At 40.8% G+C, this 27,679-nt stretch overlaps 1 protein-coding gene across 1 annotated transcript in view; it reads right to left on the bottom strand.

The window, feature by feature from the left end:
- The window catches only part of SLC1A3 (solute carrier family 1 member 3), a 99,942-nt gene that overhangs the window by 40,002 nt on the left and 32,261 nt on the right, over positions 1-27,679 (bottom strand). The window lies entirely within an intron of this gene.

Genomic DNA, 27,679 nt, shown 5'->3' with positions numbered 1-27,679 from the left:
CTCCATGGCAGTGAGTTTGCTTTGGTTTGGCTTAGCTTCCAGCATCACAGCAAAACACAAGCCACCATAGTACGACAAACTGACGAAGTGGCAGTAACCACTAACAGTCTAGTGCCTATAGTTCACATAAAGCATGCTCACATCCATGATCTCAGCTGAACTGACCTCAGCGTCCCACATGAGGCAAGTAGAACAAGTATTTTTTATTACTATCACTACTCTTATTTTCACTCCATAAATGAGGACCTAAATTCCCGAGTGACTTCCCCCACAGCTACAGCTAGTCTATGCTGTGGCTGGTATAGAAACTAGTCTCTTGGCTCCAAAGTTTGTATTTATAAGAACCAACCAAGTATACCAAAAACAACAACAAAAAAACCAACCCTGTTGGCTGTCAAGTCAATTCTGACTCCTATTGACCCTACAGAACAGAGTAGAAGTGCCCTATAAGGTTTGTAAGGAGTAGGTGGTAAATTCAAACTGCCAGCCGTTTGATTAGCAGCCAAGCTCTTAACCATTGTACCACCAGGGCTCCAAACGGGTATAATAAATACAAATAGATGCAGCCAGAGTGAGCACTGTCTCCCTGAATACACACTCTGTACCGCTCACTGGCCCCTCTTCAGCTTTTTAGGTGTAAACATCATATCTCTCTGCAGAGGAGGACCTGGAGTCTATGTTTAAGAGCCGTGTGGCTTCTTTCTTCAGAACCTAGCATGGCTAGCTGGAGGACGGTGTCATCACCAGGGTGTGTGGGTGGTGTGGACCGCACCAGGTGACACTGTCAGAGGGGGTGACACCAAAATGACTGTCTATAAAATTTTTGTGCAGTGTTTCAGCAGAAATGTATTATTTTTTAATAAAAATACCCCTGTAGTTAGTTACAACAACAAAAACAAGTTTCATAAACTCAGGTTACATGTATCTGTATACCTGCAAGGGTAAAACTCTATGCTAATTAACTTTTTGAACCTTCTGATGCGCTCTGGTCAGAGCTGTCATTATTACCCAATTACAATGATGCTGGGAATCACATGATTTCCTCTGTATGTGCTACAAACAGGCACTGTTGTTTTCACCATTACCTGTACAGAAAACATTACTAAGGATTCTGTATGATCTGGTATGGGAGGAGGTTCATGGAGGATGGTGACACACTGGGTAACACCAACCCTAGTAATGCCACTGTTGGAGGAGGTCAATACTGAATGAATTAACATCCTTTTTAGCTAGACCCTCACCAAGATGGATTGACACAGTGGCTGCAACGATGGGCCAAAACATAGCAAGAATTGTGAGGATGGTGCAGGACCAGTGTTTCATTTTGTTGTACACAGAGTCGTTATGAGTTGGAACCGACTCAATGGCACCTAACAACAGCAACAACAACAGCTAGATAATATAGAGTCTTGGCAGGCAGTTCAAACCAACCAGCTGCTCTGCAGGAGAAGGATGTGGCAGTCTGGTTCCTTAAAGATTTACAGTTTTGGAAACCCTAAGCAGCCGTTCTACTCTATCCTACAGGGTCACTATGAGTCGGAATTGACTCGATGGCAACGGGTTGGCTGTTGTAGCTAGACAATAGTGGCTGTGCATGACTCAGAACACAAATGCAATAAGGAAAAGAAAGGGAGTGAAGCATGAAAACGTATGGCCGATGCCGTCAGGACTGTTTAATGTGCAGCTGTGGAAGCACAGGGCTATCTACGGTTGACCAGGGAAAGAAAGGAAGCAGCTCAGTCCATGTCCTGGGTATGGGCAGCCTACGAAGGCCACAGCACATGTGAATGGTTGTGAGATAACTTTCAGATGAGTAGAAATGCAAAATATTTCAAGTATGGAGATGAGCTGTGTAAAGAAGTGAGGTGGATGGGATATCCACCCATGGGGAATCCGTAGGCTAGATACTGTGCTGTAATTGATTACTTTTGTGTGGCCGTTCTAGCCATGGTCTTGTAACTCCCACCCAGCTGATTGGGCAGGACTGCGTGATAAGGTAATTGTGACTCACCAAGGGGATGCTCAGTTTTGCCTGAAAAGATAGCCAATTCGAGAGTGGATAGAAAAGCCCACTACCACCAAGGAAGGAGAGACCAGCAGTAGAGACCCAGAAGCAGGAGATGGGGTGGTGGGCTTCCCAGCCTACAGAAAGAGAAAGCTGAGTGCCTTGGGCAGAGACTAAGGGCCAGGGAGAGGCATGTCTTGATGGAAGAACTGTATCCTGAATGTTTCTGAGCCTGAATTGTAACTCTTATTTCCCCAATAAACCCCATAATTGTCAGTATGGTATGTGAGTTCTGTGTGGCCATTGCAATGAATTATCAAACCCAGTAAAGAGTGCTATGGGAGGGACGGTTAACGTCAGAACTGGTGAAGATGGCAGAGAGAGGAGGCGTGTCTGACCTCCACCTGATGGGAATCAGCCTTGGGCTGTTGAACTTTGTTCTCTTTTCCCCTTGGGGCTTGGAGGAGGTCAGACACTACCCCCATGCCATTTTTACAGATACATAAAGATGCCCCATCATCTATAATGAAGTATTTTGAAGTATGAGGACATGCTCATTGGCTTAGCCAATTCACAGTGGATTCTCTGTATGCCCAAGCAATTTTCTGTATGCTCTTAACAGCCGCTGGAGGAGCATGGGCACCCCCTCAGAGATGGATTCTTAGTCTCCTGATGACAAACTGACAGAGTGGTATTGTTGTTAGTTGCCTTCCAGCCGGTCAATTCTGACTCATGGAGACCCCGTGCCTGGAGAGTAGAACTGCTCCATAGAATTTTTCAAGGCTGTGAACTCTCGGAAGCAGATCGCCAGGTATGTCTCCTGAAGTGCCTCTGGGTGGATTTGAATCGCCAACCTTTTGGCTAACGGTGAAGTGTTTAATTATTTGCTCTATTCAGAGACTCCAGACAGAGTGGTAGTAGCCACTCATAGTCTAGTACGTACAGTTTACGTACAGCATATAAATCATGGACACTGAATAATAAGAAAACATTACCTTTTCCTTATTTGTGGCTCACGTGACAAACATTTTATGGAGCACTTATTGTATGCTGGAGCTCTGGTGGTGCAGTGGTTAAAAGCTTGGCTGCTAACCAAAAGGCTGGCAGTTTGAATCCATCAGCCATTCCTTGGAAACCCTATGGGGCCATTCTACTCTGTCCTATAGGGTCGCTATGAGTCAGAATCAATGGCAACTCACTGGCAACGGGTTTATCGTATGCCAGGCCCAGGATCTAGAGACAGAAATAGAACCTAGCACTTGCTCTCAGAACTCAGAAGCCCGTGAGGAGCACAGCATTCTGCAAGGCAGGACAGTGTGTTCAGCAGGGCCACGTACCTCAGGTTGGGAAAGAACGGCGTGGCATAAGAGAGGGGCCCTGGAGAAGGGGACTTGAAATTGTAATAACCTATAAACTGAAGCTCTGATGAAACTTAACTTATTGTCAGGGGCAACTGGAAAAGCATATTTAGAACGAAGGAGCAATTTTAGTGCCAAATTGGATTTGCCTGTGCATGTTTAATGGATTTGACTTTGAGAGCCAAGAATTTAATAGTGGTGTTGTCACAGCCAATAAATAGGTTAGGAGAACTCGTGATGGGGAAACGCGGAGTCAGAGGTGAAGTATTTATATGAACGCTGGAACAGATCGAAGACCTAAAGGCCATTGAAATAAACCTATATTTTGACAACTGGTACTCCTCACAGTGCTGCCAAACACCTTGCATCTGTTCAAATCTATTATGAACCATTTCCTCGGGCAGAGAACGTCGAAGAATTATAAGCAGCTGCCGAGGAGTGTGCTACTAGTAGGGTGGGCTGCTTGCATGCTGCAAATTAGTGTATGAATTTATTCATTAAACTAAAATGCCATTAATGATCGTGGACATGCTGCAAAACACATGAGGAATTCAATCACAAAGCTTCTATGAGATCACAAAAACAATTTAATAAGTAAAACTTAGAAAATGCATTAAAAAGCAAACTAGAAAATCCATCTGACCTCTAGTATTTGGTTTACGTGAAGATGCACCTAATCCCTCCAGGGGAATCACCTTTCAGTGCCCTCACCCAAACCATCTCAAAGTCTACAATTTACAAGTAAGCTGTGTCTACTTCTCTAATTCAACTTTTAGGGGTATCAAATTTATTTTGTTTTTTGGAGAACTTGTGTAGGGCTCCTAAGAATTTTTCTGAGTGAAATTGTCTTCTACTGTATACTTACATCCTTGACATGCTACGGGAGGAGAAGAAAGCCATGTGATACGGCAGTGTTGGAAATACATAGCTATATTGGGTTACTTTCTTTTTACTAAACATTTTAGGTCCAGTTCTTGCTCCCTGGGTAACTCTGGGAATTCTCTGGAGGCACACAGAAGACCTGAATCTAGCTCTTTGTATCTGTAACTGTACACCTGTTATTGATACAGACGATGAAAGGAAAACACCAAACACACATTGTTCTATTTTTAAGCTGTTGTACTCAGTTCCAGGGGAGGGAAAGATGCCCTTTCTCCCCTTGAAAGTTACTAAGAGCCAGCTATTCTGCTGTAGAGTAAACTCAATTTCTAAACTTTGAAGATAGTTGATCTTAAAGTATTGAGGGAGAGAGTGTGGAGTCTATGTGTGTTTGTGTGTGTATGTGCGTGTGTGTGTGTGTGTGTGCCAGTTGAGGCCAGGTTGCCAAAGTGAATTTTTTGCTAGGATCCAGAAATGCCTGTCAGGGAAGCTAACTAGATGGCACACACACTCTCATGTCCTGGGGCAGAACCACATGTCATGGCTTCTAGTAGGCACTCCACCAAATATTAGCTGAAAGATTGAATCAGTGAATCTTTCCAGGAAAAGCACGGCAAAGCTCTCTTTGCCTGTTAAAAAAAAAAAAAAAAGCCAACTGCATAAATTGGCAGTAGGGTGCAATATTTCTCTAAGTCAAGAGGCCAGATGTTGGTTTTTCTAGTCTGATCTTGTTCAAGGGAGCTGAGTAAGTTTCAGGAGGAGCTGAGTCACCTTGGAACTTTGAACCTTCATCCCTCCTATATTAACCTCTTCTGAAAATGTTATGTGGTGCATATTACTTTTTTTTGCTCTAAAGCAGAGCCTCTCTAAGATAATTGAAGACTCTCTTTGGAATCTCAAAAAATGATTGTTGCCAGCCACTGGGGATGGAGAACTGAACAAAGTGGTTCCCACTCTCATGAAGCTTAGAGTCAGCTGGAAGAGATGGAGAACGGCAGTGAGGTTATGTAACTGCATTGCACAGGTAGGACAGGTTTCCTGAAGGAAGTAATGTCAAGGTGAGTCCTAACTGTAAGTAGGTGTTTAAGGTGAAGAAAGGGAGAGTCCAGGCAGACACTGTAGCAGGGGCACAGGGAGGAAATGGGGGAGATAAGCAGGAGCTACGCAAGCCAGGTTCAGGGGTTTGGGCTTTATTTTAAAAGCAATGTTGGTGATAAGCTCAGAGCTGAGTTTTAGGAAGATCATTCTTTTTATGACAAGAGGGTCAGAAGAGAACAAGACCCAGGGCGGGGTGGGGGACAGGAAAACCTACAAGGGAGTTGTTGCTGTAGATTAGGAGTGAGATGGTCTTGGCCTAGTCTAGGGTGGAGGCAGTGACTAGAAGTCAATAAAATTATTGAATCAACCACACTGGGAGGAGAAGCCAAAGCAGGGGCCAAGTTTCCAGTTTAGCCCCCATTTTTTACTTTTTCTTTGATTAAAAAAAATTTTTTTTAATAGTTTTCCTAATCTATCTGCCTTCTTCCCTTAATTCTTTCTTTCCTTTCTTCCTCCTTCGCTTCCTTCTTCCCTTCCTCCCTCCGTTTCTTTTTCTTTCCTTTCTAAATCTAAAATTACTAAATTCTCCTCCACATTTATGTTCTTTTTCAAGGAATAAATTTAGTCTACATGCACTGACCGTCTTCATAATAACGCACCAGTTGTATAAAATCATAGTAACTTGAATGAGACCAATGGATTCTTTGAAGGCAAGGAGGCAAGATTAGACTCACGGAGTCTTTACTGTGTTTATAAGCTTTTTTGGAGACAATTCTAGTTATGCGTCCACCTGGTGACTTATCCTGAAACTCTCTCTCCTTTGAAACAAAAGAAAGAATTTTTGTGGGTCTGAGAAAGTAGCAATTAAACTGCCAAAAATGGTCTTCTGAGGCGCCTCTGGGTGGGTTCAAACCACCAGATAATAGGTATTACAGTTATGTTTAGGAAAAAAAATCCTTTAGAGATAAGGGACTCCAATAAAAAGCAGGCTTTCCCATAGACTGTAGAGAGAAAGCCTCTATCCTGTATTGGGGAGGGCTAAGGGAAAAGGGAGAAACGGTGGACAAGTTCACCCAACATCTAATCTAGTTTCCCCATTGGCTTCAACACTAGGAATTGGATGACCCAGATAAAAATAGTAAGTTAGATTGACATTCCAGAATTCTGCTTTTACATTTATCCAGCAATGAGTTTCTGAAAGTGAAATCAATGTTCCTAAAAGTTTGGGTCAAATTTTAAATGCACTAAGGTAAAGTAACCCATGGAGCCCTAGTGTTTAAGAGCTCCAACTGCTAACCAGATGGTCAGGAGTTCGAATCCACCAGCTACTCCTTGGAAACCCTATGGGGCAGTTCTACCTTGTCCTATAGTGTCGCTATGAGTCAGAGTTGACTCAATGGCAACAGCTTTTTTTTTTTTTGGTTAAAGTAACCCATGGTGCAGCATTTTACAATTCATTGTTTTTGAAAGTTTCACACAGTGATTCTCAATTAGGAAGGCGCCTCACACTCAGTGGTGGGGGCAGGTGTTACAGAAATGAGTATCAGGGTATCAGAATAACCTTTAGGATCTTTTAAAACTATCCAAGTTTACGTGGTAACTTCTACTCCCTTCCCGACCGCCCCCCTGCCCCCATAAAAGCAAAAAGAAAACAAGAGGCTATATTAACTGCTATTACTTAGTAGAGTGGTTTAACCCTCAAGGGTGTTGGGGCTAGAAAAATTCTGAGAACCACAGATCTGGACATCTTGTTAAGGTATTTTCTCAAAGCGAGCTATACCTTGTCCTTTCAACACAGTCATGAATTGTTTTAGAACAAAGCTGTTGGAATGAAATTCCTGAAAAAGATGGAAATATCTTTCTTTCTAACAGACAAATAACAAGCTACATAAAGGCCTCTTCTTTATGTCACTTTTCAATCTTGGTTTTGTCAACCAACAAAAGATAGAATTGTGTTTTTTGGGGGGAAGCCTGAAAGTAGGAATTTAAGTCAATTGTCCATTTTTTTTTTAAATAGAGATAAAACTCTCAGAGAATCTTTTACCCACAAGCCAATCAGATAAATTCATTCAGCTGGGATCAACTTGTGACTTATAATTACACATACATAAAGAATATAATAACTGGTCTGTCCAGCTAGGACTGTTCATTACATGTATTATAAAAGTGTATATTTGTGATGTTTCTTTTGAGTGGTTTTTTTGTTTTCTTTTTCCCTATTGGGATCTTAGCAACTCTTGAACCACAGATTGCTAATGCAGTTTGGGTCATAAGAGATCAAAGTCCTGCACTTCCCTCCTTTCAGAGTTTTCACAATATACATGGTTGAAGGGAAAATAGGGGGAAGTACTATCTCTAAAGACCAGTCGCACACTGGGCCTGTTCATGCTTAAAGTCAGTTCTTTTAAGTCTCTCATGTGATGAGGCTGAGATTTTTGAATGTGGATTATCTGTGCAAATGAGTTGATATCAGTAGCTCAGTGTCACAAGAAGGCCAGGGGTTACCCTACAAGAACACTGTGATTATGAGCAAAGGCTTATCTAAACCATAAATACTTTCTGAGGGCAGTCAAAAGTTGGAAAATCAAACTCTCAAACTCTACAGAGAAGCAGATAGTATTGGGTGTGGCATTGAATGCTGAGGTTGCCCAAAGATTTGACCTATTAATTACGGGGGTAAAAATGGTGGAATTTGTGGGTTCTCATTAACTTAAGAACAGTGTCCTAATTTGCATTAATCGTCGGTAAGAAGGTTTATTGGCACAGATGCCAGTTTCTTTGTAAAGTTCTTAAGTTAAATTTTTGAAGCTAAAGTTGTTTTTCTGAGGGACACTGTCCTGTCTATAAGTGAGTTCATTGAACGTACAAACCTTTTTCATTTCCTTTCAACATTAAGACAGTGTAATCATTTTTTAAAAAAACTTAATAAGGAAAAATCACTTACCAGAATAAAACATTATTCTTTGCATATCTGTATGCTTGGTCCTCAAAAAAAAAAAAAAAAAAAAAGTGGGGTAGGCACAAACCAAATGGTAAATTTAATGCTAATTCGTGCTTTAATTAAAGCAAAATTCTAAGTGATCACGTAGAGATGCAAAATAACTTATATTAGCCCTAATCTATAATGCTACAGAAAATGATGGCTGATTCAAATAGTCGTTGTATGCCATCGAGTTGATTCCTACTCATAGCGACCCTATAGGACAGAGCTGAACTGCCCAACAGGGTTTCCAAGACCGTAATCTTTACAGAAGCAGACTGCCACTTCTTTCTCCCACTGAGCAGGGGGTGGGTTCAAACCGCCGACTTTTCGGTTAGCAGCTGAGTGCTTAACTACTGCACCACCAGGGCTCCTTATTCAAATAGTAGTGCTCCAAAATACTCACTCTAAACTCAGAACAATCAGAACCCATTTTAGCCTCCTATAAAAAACAGGATAAATTAAAAAAAAAAAAGCCATGAAGTTATTGCAATAAATATGACAAAAGAAACCGCTCTTTCAAATCCTTGTTGTGGCTGCTGCCTTTTCTCAAAAACTGCTTTCAGTTGTAAAAACAAAAGTGGATGACTAGAGTTTGAATGTTTCCTAAAGAAACGGCCCTTCAGTCAAACTTGACCAAAATCCGCATTTTTCTGGTACTGACAAAAATCACTTTTCATGATAGAATCTCTGATTCTAACTTAATTGTTAATATGTGTTCTTTGGCACGAGTGGACACATGGGGAGAATGGCAAAAATAACATGCCAAAATAAATGGACTAAATTTGCTTTAATACATTTGATCTCTCCCTCTCTCTTTTCTGAGTGAAGTCTGGAATCATTTTAAATGCCAAGGAAAATACTCCATTGAACAAACGATATATTTGAATTTGAGCATATTTTGATTGCAGATCAAAAATAAAATCATTTCGTTGTCTCGTTAGGGGGAGGGTAATTGGGAGTACGTAGCAAGATATACATAAGTTTTTATGTGAGAGACTGACTTGATTTGTAAACTTTCACTTAAAGCACAATAAAAATTATTATAAATAAATAAAAGCATTTATTTGGAAGGCTTGAGGATGCTTGGCTCCAAAGAAATTGAAGGCTGCTAAATTTGCCTTTTGTGCATGGAAAAAAAATTAAATGATTTCTTTCAAAGCCTCTTAATAGTTGCAATATGACCGGTATGTGGCTGAAAATAGAAATCAGTCACCAGTGAGTGTTTGCTGAGTACTTACAGGGCTCATAGAGTATTTAAAGAGGAAAATGATCAAATTAGACTCTTACTTGAAACCACACAAGAACAGCTACACATTTCTATACAATGCAATTAAGGAAAAAGAAATGAAAACCTAAAACTTCGTTATGCAGGATAGTGAAGCTTTCTCTGCAGCCCCAGGGTGAGTACAGGTGGGCAGAGCCTACCTCTGTTATGACTCTGGCAAATGGGTATTTTATAACATGGTGTCATATGGAATCTACATTTTATTAGAATAGATACATCTTGGCTAGTGACACTAGGACTTTGAAATGTAGATGATTTCAATGAGAAACACCTCATGGGACCAATTCAACCCCTGGCCCTTACACCCCAATAGCACAATTAACATGGGGTGAATGCAGTGTGCTTTTAAATGCCCACGGCTACCTCTGCTTCCCACAAATAGCACCATTTGTACTCCACTGAGGCGTGAATTACACGTACTCATAACATTTTTAAAAATCTTTTTCTCAAAACTATCCCTTTCAGCATTAATTGTGAGCACTATCAAAATAGAAAGTTTTCAAAGACGCAGGAACGACTTGGCGAAATTTTCTCCTCGAGAGACCACAAATATTACTTGGCAAACTGTTTTCCTTCTAATATCAAAATCCCATTTTCCCACTGGGGAGGTTAAATCCTTATCCACATGAACACACACTCAGAGCACCCCCTGCCCGACTAGCATGTATGATAAGGATCTTGCCTGCAAAGTGGAATGAAAGCATACACGTGCGGTCTGCCTTCATGTAGCTTGCACTTGGAGAGGAAACTCTGGCCCTGAATTATCAAAAGGGAATCACAGGGCTAAAGAACAAAGCAGACACACATACCAGAGTGTGGTTTTGTCCAACCACGGATAGCAGACATTACTGAACAATGTCTAACATTTAGATTTTCAAAAAAACTTGGGATATTTTGTTTGTTTTTTTGAGGTTTTTGATTTTATGCCCCTGGTGTGGATTTCCACACAGGAAAGATAATCTGAAACAGCAGTATAAATAGAGAAAAACCAACTGTTAGTGAAAAAAGGCCAGGCCTTGTTATCAAGGATACTCCACGCAATAGTCTGTCAGTGTTCTTTAGAACTGCAGTTTCCCTTGATCCGAAACTGTCTCTGGCACCAACGAAGGTTCTGAAGGAAGGCGATGCTGCCCTCATTGACATCAATGTCAAAAGACTCAACTGTCTTTAGTTTTTCCCTAACAGTTATTGTTTTGTGTCTTCAAAGAGTATTCAGTCATTTAAATTTAGCTTAAGAGAGCTTCCTGGCAGCTATCTAAGATGCATCAATGAGTCTCAACCCACCTGGATCAAAGGAGAAGAGGAACACCAAGGACACAAGGTAATTATGAGCCCAAGAGACAGAAAGGGCCACATGAACCAGAGACTACATCGGCCTGAGACCAGAAGAACTAGATGGTGCCCGGCTACAACTGATGAATGCCCTGACAGGGAACACAACAGAGAACCCCTGAGGGAGCAGGACAGCACTGGGATGCAGACCCCAAATTCTCATAAAAAGAACAGACTCACTGGTCTGACTGAGACTGGAAGGACCCCGGTGGTCATGGCCCCCAGACCTTCTGTTGGCCCAGGACAGGAGCCATTCCCGAAGCCAACTCTTCAGACATGGTTTGGACTAGACAATGGGTTGGAGAGGGATGCTGGTGAGGAGTGAGCTTCTTGGATCAGGTGGACGCTTGAGACTATGTTGGCATCTCCTGCCTGGAGGGGAGATGAGAGGGTAGAGGGGGTTAGAAGCTGGAGAAATGGGCACAAAAAGAGAGAGTGGAGGGAGGGAGCAGGCTGTCTTATTAGGGAGAGAGTAACTGGGAGTGTGTAGCAAGGTGTATATAAGTTTTTGTGTGAGAGACTGACTTGATTTGTAAACTTTCACTTAAAGCACAATAAAAATTATTTAAAAAAAAAGAGCTTCCTGGGTGTTTTCTTTAACAAACACGAAAGAATGCCTTGTAATTATGTTTCTTAATTGTAGTATGCTACTTATATATCAGTAAGAGGATGTCAACATAATCCAGCAAGGTGCTTGGACTGTAGTCTTATTTGTTGTTGTTGCTGTTGTGTACTGTCAAGTCGATTTCAACTCATGGTGACCCTATAGGACAGAGTAAAACCGCCCCATAGGGTTTCTGAGGCTGTAATCTTTATGAGAGCACATCTCCAGGTCTTTTCTCCCATGGAACCACTAGTGGGTTCGAACCGCCAACCTTGTGGTTAGCAGCTGAGTGCTTATCCATTGTGCCACCAGAGCTCCTTGTAGTCTCTTTTAGGCCTTAACAATTAACGATAATCTGTATTACAATAAACTAGCTCATCCAGTAAAAGTAAACTTTGTGCAGCCTCTGCTGGGAAATCAAGATGTGAGAGCAGCTGATTGAAACAAGCCCAAAGTTACCGAGAATGATCATTTAGAGACCCATTCCTGGCTTCACTTTGGCTTTTATTGATGGCCAAAAGGCTTCTGGAAGTCAGTCTATAAAAGTGCGGAATTCAAGATTTGAGTTTAAGGTAATTTTCAAATAAAACTTGATCCCCCCTCCTCAAAAAAGGAAACAGTAGAAATGGCATTGAATGGTAGTGGCGCTTTACATCAGGCACTGAAAAGCCTACGAGCAAAATTCTACTTTGACAAACATGGGATGCCTTGAGTCAGAGTTGGCTGGAAATTTTACGTCTTAGGTGTAAGAGGACTCTTGCTTTTACCTATGGAGACATGTGGTTTAGCTAAAACTTTTAAACCATATGTTATGTAGTTTGGGTATTCTTATGGTACATTTCACATCTCAAAAATGGCAAAATTTAAATAGTAAGCCTTTGCCTTTACTAAAATAATTGTTGAAATTCTTTAAAATGTATATGGTAAACTCATCAATTGAAACACTTTGCTACATTATATACAATATTTGTTAACTTGTCTAGTTAGTCTAGTTATAATAAATAAAAATAAAATTAATTTTAAATGTAAGGGAGGTATAATATTTTAATGTCGATTCTTTTGAAAGGGACATTCCAAATGGTTTTCTGCTTATCAGTCGTCTAACCTACCACAGATAGAGTTTTTACGCAAGGCTTTCAAAGGACATCATGCTTTCTCCCTAAGCCTGGACTTCACTTTCAGAGATGAGCGATGCAGATACTTGAGTTATCCAGCTTGTTAGTTCAGTGATCAGATATCTCCCTAAATGAGGGGTCAGAGATCAAATATCTGTCTTAGTGAGACATTCCTTCACCCCAGCTGTCTCTGTGGTTGCCCCGAGAGGTGGGTGGGGGTGAGGGTAGAGGTGGGGGAAGACACAGACTGAGAAAGGGACTTCTGAATTGCATACTCAAGTTCCCTCCGAGGAATGTGGATACTACGCTGCTGTGCTGATACAGATCTCACTGGTATGAAGTGGGTTTTATGGACTGTTTCAGTCTCCTGGTACAGCTCAATTTACCGAATGGCCTGTTGCTGAAAATTCTGTTCAGGTCTCTTACAATAGTAATGAATAATATTATTTATTGGAATTCTTTCCATTACAAGTTATAATCCTGGGTCAGTTGTTTTCAAAGCAATGTTTGCTTTCCTTGGAACTAGTTATTTCCACCATAGTTTATTATTTGAATGAAACTTTGTAACAAGCACTTAACAGTGCTTATTTATAGTAGGTATTAACCACAGTAAAGAATGCTTCTCAATGACTGTCATAACTTATGACAAGCTGTCCAGTCATCACTGTATACAGCTTAAACCCACTGCCATTGAGTTGATTCTGACTCATACTGACCCTACAGGACAGAGTAGAACTGCCCTGTAGAGTTTCCAAGGACCGCCTGGCCGATTCAAGCTGACAACCTTTTGGTAAACAGCCATAGCACTTAACCACTATGCCACCAGGGTTTCCATACAGCTTAAGAAGTCCAATCTTAATATATAAAGAGCTATTACAATTCAATAATAAAAAGATGAATAAGGGACAAGGGATCTGAATAGACATTTCTCCAAAGATGTACAAATGGCCAATATGACGTGAAGCATGCTTGATAGCATTAGTCAACAGAGAAATGCAAATAAAAAATCACAATGAGATACCATTTCATACCCACTAGCATGGTTGTAAAAAACAAACAGAAAATAACAAGTGTCTGCAGGAACGTGAAGGAGAAATTCGAACGCTCGTATACTGTTATGAGAATGTAAAATGGTGCAGCTGTTTTGGAAAACAGTGTGGCAGTTCCTCAAACGGTTAAACACAGTTACGGTATGGTCCAGTCATTCTACGTCTGTAGAATGTAATACACCTCTAAGTATAAACCCAAAGGAGAAAAATAAAAACATACGTCCACACAAAAAGTTATACATAAATGTTCATAGCGGCATTATTCATATTAGCCCTAAAGCAGAAACAATCTGAATGTCCATCACCTGACGAATGGGTAAATAAAATGTGTCATATCCATACGATGCAATAGTATTTGACAATAAAAAGAAATGAAGCACTGATATGTATTACAACATGGACGAACCTTGAAAATATGTGAAGCAAAAGAAGCCATATATATGGCAAAGGACCATATATGGTATCATTCCATTTATATAAAGTATCTAGAATAGGCAAATCTACAGAGACAGAAAGTAGATTAGTGGTTGCCTACGGCTACAGGGAAAGGGTGGGGGAGTTGAGGAGTAATGGCTAAAGGTTATGGGGTTTTCTTTTGGGGAAACAAAAATGTTCTAAAATTGATTGTGGTGCATTGGATCCACAAGTCTGTGAATATACTAAAAAGTCACTGAACTGTATACTTTAAATAGGTGAATTGTAGGTATGTGAATTATATCTTAAAGCTATTTTAAAAAATGCCACCCTGAACTAAGTAAACAAACCTAAGTCTACCAATACCAAGAAATAATTTTAGAGTCTTCATATCAATTAAAGAAATTGTCTGTTGCAGCATAGGTTTCTACCATTCTAAGGAACAAGGATTGGGGTAGCAGTGGATGGCAAAGTCTGGCATCAGGTATGTTTCTAGCAGCTGAATGTCTGATATGCATTGCTACAAGTGTGTCTCTCACATAAAGGAAACGTGCTTATGTGATGTATATAGCACTTCTCAGCACTTGACCTCACTTGGTAGTTAAGTTCATGTTCGGATGTTTATTTAATGGGAAACCATAGAGCGATTCAAGCACGTTCCTACAGAACATCTGTGTTCAGTAAGCCGAACTCAAATGCGCCCTGCTAAAATAAAGTAATGATGTCGTGTACCCAACTGAGAGAAAAAAATTTAGCAGGCTAAAATTAATTCTCTCAATTTTGAGATTTTTTCCACTGTAAATATTTCTTATGACTTTGTTGCCTATGGTTTCAGTGCTGGCAAAAAAAAAAAAAGGCTTGCAAGCTATGAAATATTATACCTAAATCAATTATACCTAAATGATATTAGAACATTTGAAATTATTGATCATGCTTAATTCAATAGCTTATAGTGTTCATAGAAATACGCTTATAGTGCTGTTTGTTCTTATATTGCCGAAGAGCCATATTTTCTCATAATGTGTTCCTACTTCATATTATAGAATTCAATATGTAAACATTTTTTAGTGTACCCAAAAAAGCATTATGAATTTTCAGTTTGGCTATCCCTAAATGTTTGAGAACTATAACAACAACGTTAATGTCTGGCTCTGAACCTATCTTTGAGTCCATGCCAAAGGAATGCTTTTCGATATATCACTACGCATAGGGTCCCAAGACTACTAAATTTTATTCTAAAATGAAAATATATGGCAAGATTCCACTATAGAAGCTATTGATATTTCCATTATTTTTTCTTAAATACTTAATGCATAGTAACTAGTATTGGGATTTTTTTTTTTCTTTTAAGGATATTTTATTTGTATGTATCCCTGTAATAAACCTTTAAGAAAATTTTGCAATGTATTTTCATGAAGTCAGCTGTAAAAGAAACTTCAGCTCTTAGCAAAAACAGCCTTGAGAACAATGCATTTAAATTACAGCTTAAATAGAAATAATCTAGTTGAGAAACCGTAAAGTACAAAACCAAAACCTGGAAAAATAGTAAAAACAAACATACAAAGCTCCGTGTGTACATACACACACTCATATATTGTGCTATAATGAAAAAGTGTGACCCCCCATATTTCACAGCATAAACATTTTATTGCTGGGGGGAAAAAAAAAAAAAACTAACCAAGCCTGTTGTTGTTGAGTTGATTCCAACTCCTGTTAAATACATATCATGCTCTAGCAGCAAGAGAGTTCTGGTAATTAATATGAAGCACTCATACAGAGCTCGAACCATATACAGAAACAGGGTCCAGAGTTTGATTAGCAAGAATTCCTTCAAGTGACTGACAATGCTTGGTGTGGAGGAAGCATAAAAGAAACAAAAAATAGGTTAAAATTATGTCAAAATATTACATCTGTCTTGTTTTTTTTAAAAGGGTTCTTTGACCCTTTTAGAGAAGGAATGAAATATATGGTATTTGCTTCAAAATAATCTAGTGGTGGTGGAGGTAGGATAATGGATGAGGGAGGGAGCCCAGGGGTATTACAGGTGAAACAAGATTGGATGTATGTCTTTTTTTTTTTTTTTCCAACAGTACTAACAAATCCTGAATAATATGGATGCCATTTTAACAGGCTAGATCTAGGAGCCCAGCAATTATCTAACTCTTCCTTACAGAAGTCTTCCTAAATGGTTAGCCAACAGCTTCTTCTGAATGGCTCAGAACTGGCCACCTTAATATAATGCCCTGTCACAGGAATCCCCCTGGGTAATTTAGGGGAAGTTTCTTCTCTTCTGAAGCCCAGATGGAAACTCAAACTGTTTAAAATCATAAATAAATACAAAAATGGCAAAGTCTATTTCCACATACGAGGAAATCCAGAAAGGAAAATCTGAAAACACCAGTGTGGCACTGGCGGTGGATATGTTGTTGGGTTAATAAACCGAGTATAATCATGGGGGAGGGCAATGGCTTCCAGCCTGGGATTTGAGATTATTGCAAGGATCTTAGTCATGAAGAAGCTGAAAGAAATGTATCTTGCTCGGTGAAATGGACTTACAGAAACATAAGACTTGGGAGCCTAGATTCTACCCAGACTCACAATTGCATGGATCGTTCCAACAGATCAATCTTACAGCAGAGAACATTGGCTCCCCAAAGTCTTTCTGCATATATCACAAAATGCCTGCCAAGCACTGAACAGAGAAGACAGGGTACCATTCTCTGGAGGCTTACAATCCATGACACTGTCACTGAAAGGCTTGTCTGGCTTCAGGTCCTTCTCTCTCTCTCTCTGTACTGACAGTAGCCTCACCATCTTTTATTTGGCTTTAAGGGAGACAGAGAAATCTTTTACAACGGAATGCAGATGATCTCATTATTTCTAGGATAAACAGTTCTCCTAGCAAGAAGTCCGTTCAAATCAGATTGGTCCATCTGTGTCAGTCTGGGGTATTTTCGTGTTTCGCTCTGTGTATTTCTCCACTGGCTTACTCATCTTTTCTTTTTTACTCATACAAATAGTATGGATTCATATATTGCTTGAATAACACAAAAGACTTTAAATAAAACTGTATGGGATTTACAGTGGCTAATAACTGGCATTTGTGAAGGCATGGGAGAAAAAAAGCATTCTTTGGGAGTGTAAAATGGCATAACCTTTTTGGAGCCCTGATAGCGCAGTGGTTAAGAGCGCAGCTGCAAACCAAAACGTCGGAGTTTAAATCCACCAGCCGCTCCTTGGAAGCCCGATGGAGCAGTTTAGCTCTGTTCTGTCCTATAAGGTTGCTGAGTCGGAATCAACTCGACAGCAATGGGTTTGGTTTTTTTTTTTTAATTTATCAACAATTTTCTGGATTTTTAAATGAACACACTTGGTGATCTAGCAATTCTGCTTTTAGTAACCAATCACACAGAAATAGTGCACAAAGGTATGTACCTAAAGAAGTTCAATGCAGTTTAATTTGAAAGAGCAAAAATAATGAAGACAACCTAACCATTAAACAGTAAGGCATATCTACATGTACTGTACTGATGTGGAAGAACATCCATGAGATATTTCTGACAAAGTAAGCATACTGCAGAACAATACACATGACTCTATTTTTGTAAACAAAATGGTATATTTGTGTGTAGGCTTTTAAAAAGGGCATGAAAGATTACTAGCTCACAGTTCGAGTAGTTATCATGTGTCAGGCAGCGTTCTAGATGTTCTACGGGCATTAATTTGTACCTTTGCAACAATCCAATGAGGTAGGTACTACTATTTATCTCCATTTCATAGATTAGGACACTAAGGCAGAGAGAGATTAAGTAGCTTGTTCAAGGTCACTGATCTGAAAAATGGCAAAGCTGGACTTCAAACTCAAGTAGTCTAATCTGAGTGCTTACCCCACTCCCAGGCACTGCTTTCTTGAACAGATCTCACAACGTTAACAGTGCTTATCTCTGGAGTGTAGCATTTTTATTTTACACACATTGATATTTACGTGTCATTTTTAATACAACATGTATTCCTTTTGAAATTAAAAAAAAAAGAGAACATTAAAAGTGGTATGCTGTGAGGCAGGATGAACTACATTCTAGGTGCTATGAAGCCACAAAGGTGTGTAAAACATGGTCCCGTTTAGTTTGGAGAATCAGACATTTGTACAAAAGTCCATCAAGAGGGAAGCAGCATGCATTGTTGATGTATGAGTAACAGTAATGATAAGTGCTTCAGGAGTCCAGTGGAGGAAGGGGAATCTCACATTCAGCTGGAGCAGGCAGGGACAGCTTTATGAAAGAGTTGAAGCTAAGATGGACTGTGAAGGAGCTCAAGGATTTTGCCAGAGCGAGGGGAACGTGGTAAGAGGAAAAATGAAGTGCTGAGGGCATTGGGGAACTGCAGGAGGGAGCCGAGGTTCTGTCGAGGAAGCAGAGACAAAAAAGCTGGTCAAATGGATTGTGAAGGCTGTAAACGGTCTTATTTGCTGCGCCAAGAATTCCGACTTTATTCTTTAGGCAATGCAAAGAATGTACCAGGTAAAGACACAGTACCTTCAAGAAGCCTTTGTGAGAAGACAAGTTAACAGCAAATGACATCATAGTGCACTAACTATTATGAGACGGAAGTGAACCTTTGACTCTGGGAGCATGTATTAGCAGGGGCCATGGGGAAGCCAGTGAAGGCTTCCTGGAAGAGGGGGTGTCTAAACTAATGAGAGCCTGAAATAAAGTGGTTTCATTGGGGGACTAGAAAACAAAGAATAATTCTAGGAGAACAGTAAAGTGGTGGTTCTGAACCCTGGGTGCACAGTAGAATCACCTAGAGAACTAAAAAGAAATATCAATCCCAAGCCTGGTTCGACCTAATTGAAGAACTCTTATCTCTGCTACTTTCCATGCAGCATAATTAATCCAACTTTCAGAATATCACTCCAGAAGTGAGAACTGCACAAGACGGTGTCTCACCCCAGAAGCATTCCTGCCCTCCTCCATCCTGTCCTTAAGCTCATACCTCCAAGTCAGAATTCATCAGGCTGCTTGCTCACCTGAAAATCATTATCATATTAACAGAAAAAAAAACCCCATCCATTCCCAACACCTCCCACCCTCAACGGACTGGAGGAGATTTTGGTAAGCAGTACAATCAAATCAATAATTAAAAAAAAAATCTTAATTTTTCTTAGATATTGTTTCACTTTAAAGGAAGCTTTTAAATAGTCTTCTTCTTTACTTTACAACTTTCATTTCTTACAACCTAAAACTTCAATCAAAACCACAGGGTAAGTTGAAGCTACTGAAATTAACAGGTAAGAATTCTCAACTCAAACAGGACCAAGCCTCTTGGAAGGTGCCATCTCACACAGAGCCTTGAGCCTGGTGCCTCTGATTTTTCAACTGAAAAATGATTCCATTTTTTACTACAAAAATCCTTCCACAAACATTCAACTCTAGGGGGATTAGCTGGCCACAGATTTAACTCCTTGGAGCCAATGGTTTGATGTAGCTGATAAAACAGTGGACCCAACTTCAGTCTTTATTTACAGGATTGGGTCCAGATCACTGTCTTTACTCAGTCATGTGACAGCAGGAGCCCTGGGTTCAATTCTGGGCAGCCCAGCCTAATAGGAACACAGAGAAATGTGGAGGAGACAACCAGGGTGATGAAGGGCAGAGAGTAGGCACATAAGAAGCCTGAGGGAATCGGGACCTTAGCCTGTGCTCGGTGCCCAAGAGACTACTAGGTGCTCTCCTGAGCACATCTGAAGAATCAGTCACCCTCTGTTGCTCCATGTGCAGGATGAGGACCAATCCAATAGGTGGACCTTACAGGAGATACACTTCAGCTCAACAATTTAAACCATCAAAGAATGGAATGTTCTAGGAGAGTCTCCAGGGGGTGCTGGAGAGGGAATTCCCACTCTTGGTACAAGGCTGAACAGTATTACCTCCAACTCAAAAACAAGCAAACAAAAAACCTGTTGCCATCCAGTTGATTCTGACTCATATTGACCCTATAGGACAGAGTAGAAGTGCCCCATAGGGCTTCCAAGATGCGGCTGGTGGATTCGAACTGTTGACCTTTTGGCTAGCAGCCAAGCTCTTAAACATTGCACCACCGGGGGCCCCCCTTCCAGCTCAGAGAGCCTCAAATCTGACTCCCCTCCTAAAAGCTGAGTGGCTCCCTTCTTAAAGGGAAAGTTTCTGCGGTTGAAACCCTGTGGAGTACCTCTTCTCTCTAAGTTCCCATCTATGAGGCCACATTCCCCGAATGGTGGTTGCTGGGAACCTCACAGGGCCCCACCTTTGGCTGTTACCGTATTTAATGGTAAAAGAGTTAAAAAATTAGGTGTGAGGAAAACACTGCAGGAAAAAAAGAATGTTCCTTCCTTCTTGCTAATAAGGATATTTCATAGCTCAGGAGCCTGAATGCTGGTGAGACAGGGGAAGAGGGACAATCACACTGCTCATTTTCTTCTTTGTTTCCCACCGGGCTCACACTTCCTGTGTCATCATAACTCTGCGATATTGCAGTTATGAATCTATCTACCAACCAGACTTTGAGCTCCTTGAGGACAGGAACCTTGTCTTCTTCATTTTGGAATCCTCAGGTCCTAGAAAAGTATCCAATACATACAAAGCCTCAACAAATGCTGTTTGCAATGGAATGGACAGATTTCAATGGAATGGACAGCTGGACTTAAATGGCTTTGTCTACATCTCACCAAAACCCAAATCCACTAAAAAAAAAAAAAAAAGGCATTTAATTACCCAGATTTCTTTCTACATGATGCAAAAAAGCCAGGTGATTTTTTTTTTTTTTTTCACCCCACAGATGAATTCTTCCCATTATATCCTATAACCCCCATCTCTAAGATGAGGGCTGCTTAGCCCTCCTTCCCAGGTGCTTGTGAACAGCCCTGGAGAAAAAATCAAGCAGGATCAGCCTGTTGCCTCCAAGTCAGCTGGGCTGGAGCTTCTTTATGGCTGGCTTGTTTACTGGCCACCTAAGTGTTGAGACTGAGACTTCGTTTGCCTGAGCTAGAGAGGATCTGTGCACAGCATGAAAGCAGCCTGTGAAATTTGCTGCCCCCAGGAATCCAGGGTGAGACACTTTGGAGCTGGGTTCCTCAGGAAAGACCAGGCAGTTGTATAATCAATGATAATATTTAGAATTGTGCAGCTGTGATAAGGGTAATCTCATCCCAGGCTGCAGGGCAGAAACCAATCCCTTGCAGTGGTGAGGAAGGAATTCTCTCTGGCTCCCATGTTGTTACTTCATGGTTTCTTTAATTTACCATTAGGAAAACGATTTCTGCAGGAATCATACACAAATGAGGTATGGAATCTGGAGGTTTAGTTATATATCCCTCAACTGAAGCTCTCTCTTCTTGCTCTAGATGTCTTGATACAACACAGACTGCTAAGGGAAAGCCCTTGTTGCCACTACTCTTATTGCCAATAAATCAATTTCGACTCATGGCAGCCCCATATGTGTCAATGTAGAACTGTGCTCCATAGGGTTTTCGGTGGCTGATGTTTTGGAAGTAGATTGCCAGTGCTTTCTTTTGAGGTGCTCTGGGTAGCCTTGAACCTCCCACCTTTTGGTTAGCCTTACTGTTTTTTATAGCTCTCATTAATTGAGTATATACTATATGCCAGGTGTAAATCCTCACAACAACCTCATGACACAGGTACCTACCTTCTGGTCACTGTTGAGTCAATTCTGGCTCATAGTGACCCTTTAGCACAGAGCAGAACTGCCTCACAGGGTTTCCAAGGCTGTAAATCTTTAGGGAAGCAGACTGCCACATCCTTCTCCCACGGAGAGGCCAGTAGCTTCCAACCACCGACCTTTCGGTTAGCAGCCAAGCATTTAACCACTGTGCCACCAGGGCTCCTTTTACAGGTACCATTATCACCCCCATTTTACAGAGAATGAAACACAGTTCCAAAGAAACTCCTCCACAAAATGTATGTGTAGGGGAAGGCAAGAAGCCTACAGTACTTTTTCTTGGACTTAAGTGCCCAGACTACTTCCAACAGGCCTCAGCTACATGCCAGAGCCACGGAGATGAATGGTTTAAAATATTAATTTTTTTCTTAAGCAATTTTGGCTCTCATATTTGCAGGCCCTTAACAAACCCCTTCACATACCCAAGAATTAAGAATTATCCACCCATTAAACAACTCATTGCCATCAAGTCAAATCCAACTCATAGTGACCCTATAGGACAGAGTAGAACTGCCCCATAGGGTTTCCAAGATTGATTCGAACTGCTGACCTTTCGGATAGCAGCTGAAGGCTTAACCTCTGCACCACCAGGGATCCAAGAATTATTCAGTTCATTTTTTTTTTCTGCTGGCTCATGTTAAATGAAATGACAAAACTTTAATTCACTCTTCTTTTTTCTGAAACGTCAGGGCCATACTTTGCGTCACAAAGTAATTGTTTTTGCTTCCATTATTCTCCAAGTTAAGAAAGTCCCTTGCTGGTGATCCTAGCTTGTTGGCTTCAACTATAGCTAAGTCCCACATTCCACTGACTTTGGTGGTCTATATATTTGAAAGGAAGTTGCCCAGGTGTTATGTGGCACACCATGGAGCTTGTCACATTGGGGTGGGGGGGGGTTGCAGGCAGGTGTTTTGTTTTTCAGTTGTTTTTGTTTGTTTCATTATAGATACAAAAAAGAATTCTTAGAGCTTTGCCAAGGACAAATGGGTTCCAAACATCTCTTGTCCTTGGAAACATTCAGGCAGAAGTGGAGAAGCTCTTGGAAGGGATACTGCAGAGATTCAAGAAGTAGAGGGATGATTGGACTAGAGTGAAGTAAATACAGCGGTTCCGGCGGTAGAGAAACCCTACCTTAGTTAACATTACATCACATCATGAGAAAGTCATTCTTTCCAATTCTCTTTCAATCCTCTGAATTAAAGGAAATGGGAAGTCTCATTTTGGTGCTTGTGTGGATTTAACACCTCTTTAACGTTTGCTGGAGTCCCTGGGTGGTGCAAACTGTTAACATTCTCAGCTGCTAACTGAAAGGTTGGAGCTTTGAGTCCTCCCAGAGATGACTTAGAAGGGAAGCCTGGAGGTAAACTTCCAAAAATTTGAAAACTCTGTGGAACACAGTTCTTACTCTGACACACATGGGGGCAGAATGGATTCAATGGCAACTAACTGGTTGGTTTAACATTTGCCAATCCCACCCTCCAACCTTTTTTTTTATTTAAACAATGGGAGTGTATAAAGCTCTTAGAACTTTTTAGAGGCAACAATATCAATCTAGAATTTCATAACATTGTAATTTATTACTTTCTCATTTTCACTTTCTGGTAAGGATTTGAGAGCACTGAAAGAAAATTATGTTGATTTAAAGAAAATTTTTAGTAAATGAGAATAGGGGTGGTACTTAATTGAAATTGAGCCCTGGTGGAACAGGGTAATAAGAGCTCAGCTGCAAAACAAGAGGTTGCCAGTTCGAATCCACCAGCCACTACTTGGAAACCCTATGGGGCAGTTCTACTCTGTCCTATAGGGTCACTATGAGTCGGAATCGACTTGACAGCAGTGGGTTTTCCTTTACTCATATTGGAAAGTTCTGAATTACTTGACTTTGGGATGGAGACGCCATGACTCTATGAAAATTAGATTTGGGATCATGTTCTTAAAATCAATCAAATTTTCTCTTTTTTGTTGGGAGTACATATGACAAGACTTACTCCTTCATAATTGGAATTAGAATGGGAATTTGCTTATATACTGTATATTGTATGATTTAAGAGGTACAGGAAAACTCTCTCCAACCTTCCCCCCATGCATCTTCTTGGAGGCTATATCTTTGTATTTGTGTACTCCTCGCGCCTAGCTCAGGGCCTGACATAGTAAGAGTTCAAGAAATGTTTGTTAATGAATGAACAAATGTTAAAAGATAAACATTCCAGTGTACCCTGCCATCAGCCCCAGATACTGCTGCTACTTTGACTGTTGCTGTTGACAACCTCTCCAACCATTTTCACTCACAATTGTGAAGGACATGAAAAAGCCCAACTCTGCACAGATTCTGTTGGTCAATGCTATGTTCCCCACTTCCAGAAAACTGGGCAGACACCAAGGATGTCACATGACGTAACTGAGGGAGGGGGGATGTGCACTTGGAATGAGAAAAGAAGAAAGCCCTAGTTTTCTAAAACGGTTCAGCAGTAAGCAAGAGATGATAGCAATGTCTATATAGTACAAACTCAAATGTAGTTTAATTATTATTCAGTGAATTTAATCAGGCTAAGCCAGTCAAGTCAACTCCTGTTTCTGGCATGAAGTATCTAGTTTGGTCGCCTATCTTGATCAAATCAATAGAAACAGGTGCCAAGTCCCTATTTTATTGTGTGGTGTGTTGGCACATTTTCTTTTTATTAAAAAAAATGAGAATAATAAAGAAAAAACAGGCACTTGAATACAAATCTAGCTATTAGACTTACTTCCAGCTTCTCTCTGGAAGCTTCTAGAATGCTAATACACTCCAACAATGTTTGGAAAGATTGGAATTTCAAATTCAGGAAGAGGAAAACATGGCTTATGGGGACCCTAGAACCACAGTTGTTTCAGGTTCAAAGACTTAGATATCTCAGTGTTTAAATGTAACATTAGTACAATTGAATGTACACTCTAAAATCTTCTAAAACAAAATGCCCAGCCCAAGAAATGCAATAAGGGTTTCATTTATTTCGATTTCTGTCTGGGCGGAACTTGGGACCTTTGAACTTAAGAGCACTAAGTCTGTCAAGTATTTTGCCATCGGGAAATGTCTTCTTTGGGAACATGACCTCTGGGTTCTTATTCTGGTGTTTCTATATGGTACAGGAAAGACCAGCACAGCTATTACACAACAGTTTATACTCAGAAGATGCGGAGAAGAGGTTTTCCAATAGCTGTTTGTTTCACGGGCAATAAACGTGGTGTTTCAGTAGCTGATTCCATGTTATTAGTCAAGCATTGGCATAGAACTGTCAACGACTGAATAAAACATATGAAACCCAGTGGCAGCCCAATAATGCCTTTCTTATAACAAATAGCATCGGCCTTCAACCTGGAGTTCCAATCTTGGTAAGCCAATAGTTGGATTGGGCTTGCAGATGGGTTTTGTTTGGCTTGCGATGTTCTTTGTTTTTTTTAATTGTCCTAACATTTAAAAATCTACAGGGTTTTTAGAAAATTTGGATTTCTGGATTCTCTTGAAAATTGAGAAGATTTGGCCTTGGTTCCCATATGGCAACAATTGGCTGGAGCTCCCGAGACTTAAATTTTTCAGTTCACAGTTGTCTCCTTTTGTCCACACTATTCTGCAGCTGGGTCAGTTGCCATTTATCATCCCACATGTCCCTGTTACTTCTCCTGCTAAAGGGAAACATTTCTCTGAATCCATGACTATCAAAGTAGGAAAACAAAAGGTAGCCTGAGATGGCAGTTTCATATGTACACGCTGCCTGCCTCCACGCTGGAGGCATTTATGTTTGCTTTTCCATTCCACAACGATGGAGCCTGACTTTGTTCCTTCTTTGGGCGACAGATTCACCAGTAACATCCCCCCATTATCCACAGGGACGGTACAATTTGTGAAGTTTCCTCTCTTCCCATCGCTGGAGATTCTTATTGAATCATTCCGGAAATTACTCTTTTGACATTAACACCTTAAAAAGATCTTTGGCAAACTATTTATGCCCCTTCAGGCTCTCTGTCTTACACAGATAAATGCTGAGAATCTCTCAGTGGTTCTAAATGGCAGCACACCCAACTTGCAATTAGCTTATATTTTAAAAGTTCATTTTACGTTGGTTGTTTGCAGCTTAGAATTCCTTTCTCTTTAACAACAATATTATAAGCAGTGACAATTCTCCCAGGTGGGCCCACACATTTATTTCTTTTTAACCACGCAAAGGGATTACATCATAGTATTCTTTCTACAAAATTATTCTTTCTCAACCAAAGCCCTTATTCCTTTGATAATGTTGATGTAGTATTAGAAAATCCCAGAAAGTCCTATTTCAAGGTAATGTCAACTGAGACTTAATACTTTCTTTAACTCTACTAATAGCGGGCTTTGACTGACCTCCTCTAAGGAGTAACACGGTAGGGTTTTCAACACAATTGTCAGAAGGCAGAAACGTCTAAATACCGGTGCCATTCTGAAAAGAGACAGCATACAGGAATCCAGAACCCCTCAGTGTGTGTCCTCAACCCAGGAAAACTGTAGGTTCTCAGTTCAGTAGGGATGGTGAAGAGGGACTCACTGATGTACTAATTAAAATGGGGAATATTGACTTTGTCCTGTAAGTGCTTTTTGCAAAGAACTTGTTTCCCCAGAAAAATGGCGGCACCTGAGTAATAAATGAGAACGTGCCCTTATGTAACAGCATTTAATATCATTTCTGTGATAGGAATTGCTGCTGTGATTATTCCTAGTTAGCCATGGACCAGGCCAGTTTCATAATCAAGTATCCCAAATCAACCTGTCTGTACGATGGTTTTATGGGCAATTCATCCTCCAATGGAACTTGTGTATATGCAATAACTTGTTTAAGGCCCTGGACAAGTGGAAGCCAGCAGAGATCTGCAAGACACAGAAAAACTCGAAATAGTTTTTGTCCACGTAATGGCTAGCTCTCTAAGGGATGCAACAGTCAGAATCTTGCTCATGATTTTTAAGTCGGACTACAAAGTTGTTACATAGAGATCTTGAAAGGAGATTGTAAGTATCCTTGAGAACTCCCTGAGGGGAAAGATGCTCAGAAGCCAGCTAACGTAGAAGCAGAGTGGTCCACCTAGGGGGAGATGGTGAGCCAAGGGTGGAAAGAGAACAAGATCGTGAATACCTTAGTACTGGGCTTCAGCTACAAACCCAGAAACCACTGTGTGGGGGGGGGGCGGGGTCTATAGTAATGCCCTTTCCAAGTCAGAGATGTGCTGTGAGGTAAGAGAAGAGTGGGCAGGAAGGAATGCGGGGTACCATTTTTCTGCAACTTCTTGGCTGCGTTTGTATTGACCAGTCACATATGCAAACGACTCTGTAACCTTTTCCCAGGCAGGAGTAAACTACCTCCCTGTCGTAGAAAAGAGAATCCTATCCTGCAAGCTTCCACTCATTGAAAATCCAAGTGTCCACTGAGGACACATCCAGATGAGAAAATTTCCCACCCCCTCCCCATTCTCCCACCATCGTAAAAGGTAACGGGGTGGGGGGCAACTGGAGAAGGAAATGAGATCATGCGGGTACACCAGAAAAAGATAAAGTGTTGGTGGCAGCAGAGTTGGTGAGTGTGTGGTGGGCATTACCTCTTGATGAGGCTTCCAAGAAGGCTCCCGCTCAAGTCCTGGTGGCTCTGAGAACAAGCATTCTTGCATCAATAGCTAATAGGCTGTCCAACCAGATGTTATCTGGGTGGGATAAGAGGGTGAGAAAACAGACCTGTTGTACGCTGTTGTCAACTACATCACTGTGGTCAGAGAAGGCTGGTTGTGTGGTGTTTAGCAGGGCACCTCTTTCATAGTGAGGCAGACCAGATTACGTGGCTGTTTAAATCCGTTTCCTCTTGTGATTGGCAAAATACGAGTTATAATCATTCATGCATTACTAAAGCC

The sequence above is a fragment of the Loxodonta africana genome, chromosome 2, assembly GCF_030014295.1.
Source record: "Loxodonta africana isolate mLoxAfr1 chromosome 2, mLoxAfr1.hap2, whole genome shotgun sequence".
Taxonomy (NCBI): domain Eukaryota; kingdom Metazoa; phylum Chordata; class Mammalia; order Proboscidea; family Elephantidae; genus Loxodonta; species Loxodonta africana.
This window is presented reverse-complemented; position numbering and strand designations above follow the sequence as displayed.